Source organism: Schistocerca piceifrons, chromosome 9 (genome assembly GCF_021461385.2).
Source record: "Schistocerca piceifrons isolate TAMUIC-IGC-003096 chromosome 9, iqSchPice1.1, whole genome shotgun sequence".
Classification (NCBI taxonomy): domain Eukaryota; kingdom Metazoa; phylum Arthropoda; class Insecta; order Orthoptera; family Acrididae; genus Schistocerca; species Schistocerca piceifrons.
The window spans coordinates 150,617,063-150,630,385 of record NC_060146.1 but is presented as its reverse complement, the minus strand read 5'-3'; positions in this window follow the sequence as shown (position 1 = coordinate 150,630,385).

Below are 13,323 nucleotides of genomic sequence, written 5' to 3'. Positions count from 1 at the left end.
TTTAATAAACCAGATGTTTCAGTTATTACTGAGCATTGGTATACCCAAAAAGAATGTTATTATGCACCCATTAACAAAGAAGTTCTGCTCATCTTTCAGTAGGGATATCAAACCTTATGGTAATGTTGCAAAAAGTGACAATAATTGGTGCTCAAAGATGTAATTCCTACGTGTTGAAGGTGTTACTCAACTTCCTGCGATAAGCTGTAGATGGGAAAGGAAACATAATTTTAGATACAGACAAACCCCCATCTGAAATTACAAATTCGTTTTAGCTCATCTCTATCAGTTGCTTGTAGAGAGAGATAGTAAATACTAAGGGAAAACGGCTGGTAATTATGCTGATAATTGTTCACAGTTTAATAAAACCTTATCTAACACAAATCAGTTTTCACTCACAAGGATGGTGAGTGGCACACACAGATCTAACATTACTGATAGGTAATACAGGGTACGGGATACTTTCTTTTGTTGATTTGTGTAAATAACAAAATACTGCTCCTCAAATTCAAGGATAGTTCTGTATGCTGATGCTACACCCATTGCATGCAAGTGTAAAGATCGTGAGCAACTACAAAAACTATGAAACTGTATTACAAATGAAATAACTCAGTATTTCTATGAAAGTCATCTCATTGTCAGCACAAGATAGCAGCAGTAACGGATTTTCACCCCACAATACAGATTTTTAAATTCAGTTGTGCACTGGAACTGATATTGTCACCAAAGAAAACTACTGCTTGGTTACAGTTAAACTTTCTATATTTAACATGTTATAACATGGAAATAAATGGTCCTTATCAGAGCCAACTTTAACTATCATATCTATAAATATTGAAGGCATATCATCAGCCAAAGAACATCTGTTACCCAACCTATGCCGTGACAAAAAATGCAACGTCCTGTGTATACAAGAGACGCATAGAGATGAGCGACAGAGACGACCAAAAATACCGGGCATGAAACTAGCTGCAGAAACACCGCACTCTCAGTATGGAAGTGCTATATTTGTAAGACCAGGGCTTCAGATAATCAGTGCTCACTGCACCGTAGAAAATAACATCGAAGTCATTTCAGTGGAGTTGAGTAACTGCGTGGCTACCTCTGTGTATAAGCCCCCTTCGGCTGCATTTTCCTTCACACCACCCAGGAACTTCCATAACAGCAAGACGTCTGTAGTAATCGGTGACTTTAACAACCATTGTCATTTGTGGGGATACTCTGAAGATGACGAAAATGGGGAGGCAGTCCTCTCCTGGGCTGAATCCTGCCAGTTGTCTCTTATACATGACAGCAAGCTACCCCCCTTCCTTCAACAGTGGCAGGTGGCAACGTGATTTAACCCTGACCTCCGCTTTGTGAGTGAAGACATCACACAGCTTTGCTCCAAATCAGTGTGCTTGCCCATACCAAAGACGCAACACAGGCCACTACTGTGTCAAGTTCTTCCAGCAATAAGGCCACAGGAGGTGAATTTCAAATGGAGATACAATTTCAAGAAAGCTGATTGGAAAAAATTTGCTAAGATGCTGGACAAGGAGATTAAGTCTGTGCGACCTATTTCTGAAGAGTATGACAGCTTTGTTCAAACTGTCAAACATTGCTCCCGGGCATCAATTCCAAGAGTGTAGGACAATGTATCTGCAGGGTGTGACACCTGAAACAGCTGCTCTGCTGTACGGATACTATCGACTATATGAAGAAAACCCTTATAGCGAGGAGACTTATCTGGCTGCGCAAAATGCTTTCTCCTCAATCTCTGAGGCAAAGAGAGAACAGTGGATTAAACTGATGACAGAATGTGAGATGAGTAGAAGTAGTCAAAAGGCCTGGGGATTGTTACGACACCTTAACAATGATCCCTCCCAACCCAATACGCATACAAATGTGAAGGCAGACCAGATCGCATACCAGCTTTTGAAAAATGGTAAACCTGTCATACCAGTAAAATCGGGAGACGAACCCTGGAAAGGGAGCCCGAACAAGAGGGAAACACTCTGTCTCAACCATTCAGTTTGGATGAGCTGGACTCAGCTCTAAATAAGTGCAAAGTTGGAAAAGCAGCAGGGGTAGATGACATAAGAAGTGAACAGATCAAGAACTTTGGTCCAGGCGCAAAGTGCTGGCTACTCAAGCTAATGAATATTTGTATCAAGAGCGGCAAGATACCAAAATCTTGGCGGAAAGCAAAAATTATAGTTATACATAAACCAGGGAAAGACCGGGATGACCCCAAAAGCTATAGGCCAATCTCCCTCCTATGCCACCTGTATAAGGTATTGGAAAGGTTGATCCTCCAAAGAATTACAGATATGATAGAACCATTACTGATCCCTCAACAGGCAGGATTCAGACAAGGGAAGAGCTGTACAGCACAGGTGTTGAATTTGACACAACATATAGAGGACGGCTTCCAAAGGTGGCAGATAACAGGAGCAGTGTTTATAGATCTTTCAGCCACCTACGACACTGTCAACCACAGACCCTTGTTGTTGAACCTATACAACCTCACCAAGGACTATAAACTAACCTGTCTAATTAGAAATCTTCTGCAGAACCGAAGATATTTTGTGGAATATCAAGGACAAAGAAGCAGATTGAGGCAGCAGAAAAATGGGTTGCCACAGGGCAGTGTACTGGCACCCACCCTCTTCAATATATACACTAATGACCAGCCGTTACCAGAAGGAACACAAAGCTTCATATATGCAGATGACCGAGCAATCACAGCACAAGATCACAGCTTTGAGAGGGTGGAGCGGAAGCTAACTGACGCTCTGAAAGAATTAACTGCCTATTGCAGGGACAATCAATTGAAACCAAATCCTTCTAAGACCCAGACCTGTGCTTTCCACCTCCAAAACAGACAGGCTAGTAGAACCTTGCAGACAGATTGGGAAGGAACCTCTTTAGAACACTGCAAGACTCCAAAATACCTCGGAGTCACTCTGGACCGTGCTCTTACATATAAGGAACACTGCTTAAAAAAAAAAAAGCAAAAAGTGGCTGCCAGGAACAATGTGGTTAGGAAGCTGACTGGAACAACATAGGGAGCACAGCCAGACACAGTGCGCACATCCGCATTAGCCCTCTGCTACTCTGCAGCTGAGTACGCTTGCCCAGTATGGTGCAGATCTACACATACAAAGAAAGTTGATGTTGCTCTGAATGAGACATGTCGTATCACTACGGGTTGTCTAAGAGCCACACCTGTGGAAAAACTGTACTGCTTATCCGGCATAGCCCCCCTGGACATCCGAAGAGATACAGCAGCACGGAGTGAAATGAAGAAGGCATTAACATCCGAAGCCCACCCACTACATGGCCACCAACTGGCACACCAAAGACTTGTGTCTAGAAAGAGCTTCCTTCACAGTACAGAACCACTCGCTGACACTCCACATCAACACCGGGAGAAGAGATGGCAGGTCAGATGCCAGCATCTGGAAGAGTGGCTGATCCCGCAAGTAGTAGTTCCCCCAGGCCACACAGAGAAATGGTCAACTTGTAAATCACTCAACCGCCTGCGTTCTTCTGTCACAAGATCCAAGAGTAATCTGGAGGGGTGGGGCTTCCAGGTGGACTCTCTCCAGCATGACTGCGGAGCTGCCGTGCAGACATCAACACATCTACTACAATGCACATTACCTCCAACTGTGTGCACCATGGAGGACCTCGTAAACGCTACACAAAGTGCACTGGACGTTGCAAATTTTTGGGCATCCACTGTATAGATTAAAATTACCTTATGTTTGACAACACAATCTGTGTCTAATCATTTATTTCATTCTTGACTAGTTTAATTTATAAACCATAATGTACACTGCTGGCCACCGTAAATGCAACACCAAGAAAGACAAGAGGTGGCACAACAAAATTTATTTTGTAGATAACATGTTGACCAAGTATCAAATGATTATGTTTACAGATGTCTGTGACATGTGGTTCCTGCCAGAATCAGTAGCCAGAGTAGCCGCCATTGTTGGAGATCACCGCTGTCACACGTCTCGGCATTGAGTCAACGAGACGTTGGATGTGTTCCTGGGGTACAGCAGCCCAAGCAGCTTCCACACGTTGCCAAAGATCATCTGGTGTGGCAGCTGGGGATGTAATCTGGGTCACTCGTTGAGCAACCATGGACCACATGTTTTCTATCGGCGAAAGATCCGGAGAGCGAGCCGGCCAGGGAAGCACTTCAATCTGGTTACTGACGAAGAACCTTTGGACAATGCGTGACACGTGTGGTCGCGCATTATCCTGTTGAAATACGGCTGTGGCCGAGCCCTGAAGGTAAGGAAGGACAACTGGCTCCAGCACCTCGGATATGTAGCGCCGGCTATTTAAAGTACCGGCAATGCATACTAGAGGCGTGCAAGAGTAATATCCAATACCGCCCCATACCATAATACCCGGGGCAAGACCAGTGTGGCGGTGCATAATGCAGCTGTGCAGCATCCTCTCTCCACGGTGTCTCCACACTCGAATCCGACCATCGTGGTGCTGCAGACAGAAGCGTGCCTCGTCAGTAAAGACAACGTCATTCCATTCTGCCGTCCACATCCGTCTTTCATCACACCATTGGCGACGGAGACGTCTGTGATTCTGCGTCAATGGTAGACGAAGCAATGGACGTCTTGCGGACAGACCACTCTGCTGTAAATGGCGTCGAATGGTACGCGCAGACACTGGATGATGCGTTACAGACGCAATGTGCTGTGCTGTGGTTCGGGATGTCACTGAGCGATCCGTCACTGCCATGTGCACAATTTGCCTATCAGCATGTGCAGTGGTGCACCGAGGTGAATGCAATCGACCACGTCGGTCTGTCGTACCCTCCTGCATCCAACGGTCACATATCCGCATTACAGTTGTTTGGTTTCGTCCAACACGACTAGCGATTTCTCTGTATGATAATCCACAATCTCGGTAAGCCACTATCCTTCCTCTGTCGAACTCGGATACTTGATCAAACGATGTTCGCTGTTGTCTACGAGGCATAACTGATCGTCTTGTGAAACAACCACAAGGTAAACACACGTGCCGAACGTACACTCGTCGAAATCGCCAAGCCTTAAATGGCGCTATGAGATGGCGCCACAGGCGCGCGTGATGTGCGTCTGCGCTGAAATTCTAATCAGTTGCATATCTCATCGCTGCAAACCCATGGTGTAAATTTCACTTGATTCGGATGCTTCCTTCAGGGTGTTGCATTTACAGTGGCCAGCAGTGTATGTATGTATGTATGTATGTATGTAGTAATGTATCTAATATTGTCTTTTTTTTTTAGTTTGCTTCTGACACGATAAATAAATAAAATAACATGGAAACTAATTACCGTACAAGAACATAACTTGGTAGCATTAATGTCAAGGACATGGGGAAGAGAGATAATGCAGAATCAATTCAATTGAAACACTTTTAATGTGCTGCTACAGTACACCATAAGATTACATACAAGTACCATTACTGGTGACGGTGATGGGGGCTGTTATGAAAAGCTTGCGATATTATTCAAATCTGATATGGCAAGTTAACAAAGCATTTGATCCATGTGAGTAAAATTATTGTGTAAAATCGATAGTGCAGCTTCTTACAGAAGTCTCTTCAGGGCCTTCGGAGTCTTTCACTTACATGTCAACATATTTACTCCCTAATAGTATTTCTTGTCCATAATAGGGGTAATTTTACTCTGTTCAGTGAAATGAACTTGCAAAATACTGGAAGGAAATGGAATTTCACATTCTGATTGAAAGTCTTTAAGAGGTTGCTGCAAGACATCAGGCAGCAAACTGAAAATCTTAAGATATTAATAAAATACAAAGTAAAAAATTATTTTATTAGCCTCTCCTTCTATAATTATAACTAAACGTAATGTTCTTACTCAAGGATGCATATGATAGTTAACACTAAGGTTCAAATAACAGAGTTTTAATGTTACCATTATATGTAGGGCAGCCAGTACTCATTGTAAAATTCTGAAATGCTTTGTACAAAGTATGAGAGAAACAGTACTTGAACAAAAAAAACCATTTCTAGCTTTCAGGGTCATTACTTCCTTCCTCTGGGAAGATGAATATGTTTTGTGACTGGAAATGAGGGGAAGATCACTTAGACCACCCGTATCGAACACTTATGTGACACATTCATGAGTACTGCTCCAAAGTTTGAGCTCCATGTCAGATTTAAGCAACACATTGAAGCAACTCAGAGGCTGGATGCTAGATAGGTTACCAGTAGTTTCAAACTATGTGCGAGTATTATTTTGTATAACACTATTGAGAAAATTTAGAAGGCATGAGAAATCAGGGATCGGATGATAGACAGCCTTTCTTCCCTCTCTCTATTTGCGAGTGGAACGGTACCATTTGTTTGCTTGTGTAGTATGTATGTACATCAAAATACGGAAGAAAATTGTGACTGCCTACTACATTAAGAAGTAATAGTTGAACTAACCTAAAGCTTCGTGATTTACTTCAAATGTTTTGTCCCACTGACACACTCTGACAATCAGTGACTTGCATCTATAGCAGTCTTACAATTTGGAGATGTCAGTATTGCTTCGATCTATTAATATTCCCTCATTGAGCTCTTTTTATTTTAAGATCACATAAACTGGATTTTTGAGAAACTACATACAGGAAGATGTGATTGGCATATAGCTGTTTGTTTACAGAAAAACAACGAACATAATTTAAGCATATCGGTAACGCACACACGGCAAGAGCACATATCTGGGCAAGAGCACTATACTGGATTTCGCCCCCTTTTCCCTAGAAACCTTGACTGGAGTAATAACTTTATTTGTAGCATAGTCTGAGGTCTACATTGGGTTGAAAAGCGATAATTTCGTTGACAGTTGTGGAACACAGCGAATGAGAAATAAAGGTTGTGGTAACAGACAGACGTGTGTCTTTGCCTAATATTTGTTTGTGGCATATTTAAATGCACTTTCCCACATTTCTCAAAATAAAAAAAATAAAACTACTAGGTCATCCCCAAAAAACATATATTAGAAAATGAACAAGCATCCGACGTGTTTTGATGCATATTACGTACAGATATCGTACATAAACTGGAAAAATGCAATGGGTGTTCCACTATGCATCCTTTACCATATTTGATTCGTTTTTCCGCATTTGCTACTGCTGGTATGGGTTCACAGACAAATTTGTGCTGCAAACGTATCAGTGGTAGTTAGCCTACATTAGTAAGCAGCAGTTAATGCGTTAAAAACATTTAGACACATTGTCCGCAAAGCGTAATATGTGTTATGCTATAAATCACTCTGCCTTTCGACCAGTAATTTGTAATGAGTTTGTTTCAATCAATCACGTACGGCTCTAATATGTAACCTTGACTACGCTGCGGATTTATCCTGTCACCATAATACAGATTATTCGCATTTAAACCTTCTTTCTACATTTTATTCTGTTAACGGAAGCTTCATTCAAACAATCTGGATTGATTTGACATTCCAAAACAACAGCTGTAGCAAACGTGTGACGTCACTTGCGTCAACAGAGTTGTTTACAGGTCTAGTCACCAGGCAGCGCTGTCACGCTTTCAGCCTTGTTGATGACGTCATGAAGCGATTCCTCGGGGCCCCCGAGACGCACGTTACTTTGTCTGCTGCTATCGAGTGCGTTGCTTTCATCGCTGATTTTGTTCGTTCTTTGTTTTGAAAGACTAACGGTGTGGTGTTGTGAATTTCGAAACGATTTTCATTTGGCTGTGTTCGTTTGTGGCATATTATCGCACAAGATGCCTGGAATTCGTTACTTCAATCGTAAACAACTTCACCAGGATAACAGATACACAGTAAAGGGTGCTACAACAAATGTTACACCAATGACTCAAGACTGCAACCTCTCAGAGCCGGTAAACCAACCACCGCCGAGTGCTTCAACAAGGAATCTTGTTTTTGGTGCCAATGAAAATGGAGGGAATCGGAAGGTCCGTCCAATATTATTGCTCATGATAACATACTGTCACAGTTAATATTCAACGATGTTATGTGCAAGCACTGCTTTTGTGTGCATTGTGTTTCTGTGGTGGAAGATGAGAGTGCCAGGAAAGGTCTTGCTACGAACTTATCTGTGATACGCAGCAAATACACGGCATCTAAAATCGTAAACAAAGGTTATGATGTGAATTTGAGGGTGGCATATGGCATATGCTGTAATGGTAGGGGACAGAAGGCAGCGAGAACACTTTGTGCAGTGACCAATCGTCCACCTCCTTCAGCCTTATTTGAGAGATACGACTTACTGCTTGTGGCTGTAAAAGAAGTCGCAGTATAATCATTGCAATGGGACATAGTGGCCACTTTTGATGGTACCTGGCAAAAAAGGAGGCATGCTCATTGAATGTGGTGTTACAATATCTGTTGACACTGCCAAAGTACTAGATGTTGAAGTGTTGAGCAAATTTTTTCATAGTTGTGTGAAAAGCATTCCAGATCATGAATGTAATATGAACTATGAAGGCTCAAGTGGAGAAATGGAAGTGCAGTGAGCTGTCAGCTAGTTTACCAGATCTGTTGCACTGGCGTGTAATATGTGAAGTATCTTGGTGATAGTAAAGCTTTTCTTGAGGTTCAAAAATGTGCTCCATGTGGTACTGAGACTACAGTGCAGAAGTTAGATTGTGTGGGACATGTACAGAAAAGACTTGGCACTAGACTTAAGAGGGTGTGTGTATTGTCCTTAGCGTAAGTAGTGCGTAAGCTGAGGGACCGATAACCTCACAGTTTGGTCCCATAAGGTCTTATCACAAATTTTACCACTAGACTTAGAAGGCTGAGACAAGATTTTTCAGGAAAAAAATTATCTAATGGGAAGGAAATAAAAGGGAAAGGGCGACTGACGGATGCAGAAATTGAGAAGCTACAGACATATTATGGCTTGGCAATAAGAAGGAACACAGGGAACTTGAAAAATATGAAGCAAGCAGTTTGGGCCTTATACTTCCACAAAAGTCCACAGGCAATAACCCTATCCACAAGTTGTATCTAAAAGGAAGCCATCAAACCTATATTCAGGGACCTTGCAAATGAAAACTTATTGAAGAAAATCTTCATGGAGGTAGCCAAAACTCGGTGTTTGCGATGCAATCTCATGTTTTAATGATGGTGTGCAAAGCAGGAAATATAGAGAAAATGGGAATTAAGCCGAGTGAACTGCATCAGAGCTTTGTATGCGATAGAGCATGTGTAGTGAAAGCAGGTAAATAATTTTTTGAGGTGATAAAATCTAGGAGAGTGCATTACAGGAATGTGAAAAGGAATAAAGCTGATTCATAAAATGAAAAAGAACTTGCTTCTGGTGCTGAACAGTTGTAAAAGAATGCCAAATACAAGAAGAAACTTTAATGGCCATTTGCCACAAAAAACAAATTTCTGTACTTAGGTACATGTGGCATCCACAATAAATATCCTATTACTTCAAACTTTGTATGCTTATTAATGCAAAACTCTAGCATTTTTCAAATGTATTAAAAATGAACCATGTACCTTGCCATTGGTGGGGAGGCTTGCGTGCCTCAACGACACAGATAGCCATGCCATAGGTGCAACCACAACGGAGAGGTATCTGTTGAGAGGCCAGACAAACGTGTGGTTCCTGAAGAGGGGCAGCAGCCTTTTCAGTAGTTGCAGAGGCAACAGTCTGGATGATTGACTGATCTAGCCTTGTAACACTAACCAAAATGGCCTCGCTGTTCTGGTACTGCGAACGGCTGAAAGCAAGGGGAAACTACAGCCGTAATTTTTCCTGAGGGCATGCAGCTTTACTGTATGATTAAATGATGATGGCGTCCTCTTAGGTAAAATATTCCGGAGGTAAAATAGTCTCCCATTCGGATCTCCAGGCGGGGACTACTCAAGAGGACGTCGTTATCAGGAGAAAGAAAACTGGCGTTCTACAGATCGGAGCGTAGAATGTCAGATCCCTTAATCGGGCAGGTAGGTTAGAAAATTTAAAAAGGGAAACGGATAGGTTAAAGTTAGATATAGTGGGAATTAGTGAAGTTCGGTGGCAGGAGGAACAAGACTTTTGGTCAGGTGAATACAGGGTTACAAATTCAAAATCAAATAGGGGTAATACAGGAGTAGGTTTAATAATGAATAAAAAAATAGGAGTACGGGTAAGCTACTACAAACAGCATAGTGAATGCATTATTGTGGCCAAGACAGACAAGAAGCCCACGCCTACTACAGTAGTACAAGTCTATATGCCAACTAGCTCTGCAGATGATGAAGAAATTGATGAAATGTATTACAAGATAAAAGAAATTATTACGGTAGTGAAGGGAGACAAAAATTTAATAGTCATGGGTGACTGGAATTCAAGAGTAGGAAAAGGGAGACAAGGAAACGGCTAAGAAATGAAAGAGGAAGCCACCTGGTAGAATTCTGTGCAGAGCATAACTTAATCATAGCTAATACATGGTTCAAGAATCATGAAAGGAGGTTGTATACATGGAAGAACTCTGGAGATACTAAAAGGTTTCAGATAGATTATATAATGGTAAGACAGAGATTTAGGAACCAGGTTTTAAATTGAAAGACATTTCCAGGTGCAGATGTGGACTCTGGTCACAATCTATTGATTATGAACTGTAGATTAAAACTGAAGAAACTGCAAAAAGGTGGAAATTTAAGGAGATGGGACCTGGATAAACTGAAAAAACCAGAGGTTGTACAGAGTTTCAGGGAGAGCATAAGGGAACAATTGACAGGAATGGGGGAAAGAAATACAGTAGAAGAAAAATGGGTAGCTTTGAGGGATGAAATAGTGAAGGCAGCAGAGGATCAAATGGGTAAAAAGACGAGGGCTATTAGAAACCCTTGGGTAACAGAAGAAATATTGAATTTAATTGATGAAAGGAGAAAATATAAAAATGCAGTAAATGAAGCAGGCAAAAAGGAATACAAACGTCTCAAAAATGAGATCGACAGGAAGTGCAAAATGGCTAAGCAGGGATGGCTAGAGGACAAATATAAGGATGTAGAGGCTTATCTCACTAGGGGTAAGATAGATACTGCCTACAGGAAAATTAAAGAGACCTTCAGAGAAAAAAGAACCACTTGCACGAATATCAAGAGCTCAGATGGAAACCCAGTTCTAAGCAAAGAAGGGAAAGCAGAAAGGTGGAAGGAGTATATAGAGGGTCTATACAGGGGCAATGTTCTTGAGGACAATGTTATGGAAATGGAAGAGGAGGTGGATGAAGATGAAATGGGAGATATGATACTGCGTGAAGAGCTCGACAGAAGGCCCTGGGAGTAGACAACATTCCATTAGAACTACTGACAACCTTGGGGGAGCCAGTCCTGACAAAACTCTACTGTCTGGTGCGCAAGATGTATGAGACAGGCGAAATACCCAAAGACTTCAAGAAGAATCAGGTGTTGACAGATGTGAAAATACCGAACTTTCTGTTTAATAAGTCACAGCTGCAAAATACTAACGCGAATTCTTTACAGACGAATGGAAAAAGTGGTAGAAGCCAACCTCGGGGAAGATCAGTTTGGATTCCGTAGAAATGTTGGAACACGTGAGGCAATACTGACCCTACGACTTATCTTAGAAGAAAGATTAAGGAAAGGCAAACCTACGTTTCTAGCATTTGTAGACTTAGAGAAAGCTTTTGACAATGTTGATTGGAATACTCTCTTTCAAATTCTGAAGGTGGCAGGGGTAAAATACAGGGAGCGAAAGGCTATTTACAGTTTGTACAGAAAGCAGATGGCAGTTATAAGAGTCGAGGGACATGAAAGGGAAGCAGTGGTTGGGAAGGGAGTGAGACAGGGTTGTAGCCTATCCCCAATGTTATTCAATCTGTATATTGAGCTAGCAATAAAGGAAACAAAAGAAACGTTCGGAGTAGGTATTAAAATCCATGGAGAAGAAATAAAAACTTTGAGGTTCGCTGATGACATTGTAATTCTGTCAGAGACAGCAAGGGACTTGGAAGAGCAGTTGAATGGAATGGACAGTGTCTTGAAAGGAGGGTATAAGATGAACATCAACAAAAGTAAAACAAGGATAATGGAATGTAGTCGAATTAAGTCGGGTGATGCTGAGGGAATTAGATTAGGAAATGAGACACTTAAAGTAGTAAAGGAGTTTTGCTATTTGGGGAGCAAAATAACTGATGATGGTCGAAGTAGAGAGGATATAAAATGTAGACTGGCAATGGCAAGGAAATCGTTTCTGAAGAAGAAAAATTTGTTAACATCGAGTATTGATGTAAGTGTCAGGAAGTCGTTTCTGAAAGTATTTGTATGGAGTGGGGCCATGTATGGAAGTGAAACGAGAACGATAAATAGTTTAGACAAGAAGAGAATAGAAGCTTTCGAAATGTGGTGCTACAGAAGAATGCTGAAGATTAGATGGGTAGATCACGTAACTAATGAGGAGGTATTAAACAGAATTGGGGAGAAGAGGAGCTTGTGACACAACTTGACTAGAAGGAGGGATCGGTTGGTAGGACATGTTCTGAGACATTGAGGGATCACCAATTTAGTATTGGAGGGCAGCGTGGAGGGTAAAAATCGTAGAGGGACACCAAGAGATGAATACACTAAGCAGATTCAGACGGATGTAAGCTGCAGTAGGTACTGGGAGATGAAGAAGCCTGCACAGGATAGAGTAGCATGGGGTGCTGCATCAAACCAGTCTCAGGACTGAAGACCACAACAGCAACATTAAAAATGTGGTGAAAATTGTGGTAATTTGAGTTTTTTTCTAAACATGAAGTTTAAAATGTAACAGCTAATTAATTTTTTCATAAATTAAATAAATTCTAGAGTTTTATCCACCTGTAAATATGGTTTGAATACTGTGCAAAATTAATCAAAGAATCTCTTACTTGTGAAGAAAAGTGTACCTACAGCAACAAATGCAGCCAATCATAAGTGAAAAAATTATGAAATTTCACATGTAAAAAATTTATTTTGCTTTGTTTTTGAACTTCCAATGCTATGAGTATGAATCCTGAATCCTTCCTGGTCATGCTGACAAAAGTAAAAAAACAATTATTTTGCTATGTTTTTGAACTTCCAATGCTATGAGTATGAATCCTGAATCCTTCCTGGTCATGCTGACAAAAGTTTTACAAATTCATGTGTGAAAGTACAGATAGTGGAAATTAAAATATCCTGTGGTGCCTCTCCTGCTTCGAGTCGGCCTGTTTGATGCCCAACCCCCTGAAACAAGTCAATTTTTCAGGATGTACATCCCAAATAAATTAAATGTATAGAATATTTGACTCCTTTCCAAAAAATGGTTAGTAATTTGCCCCATACTTCCGCTGGTTTTA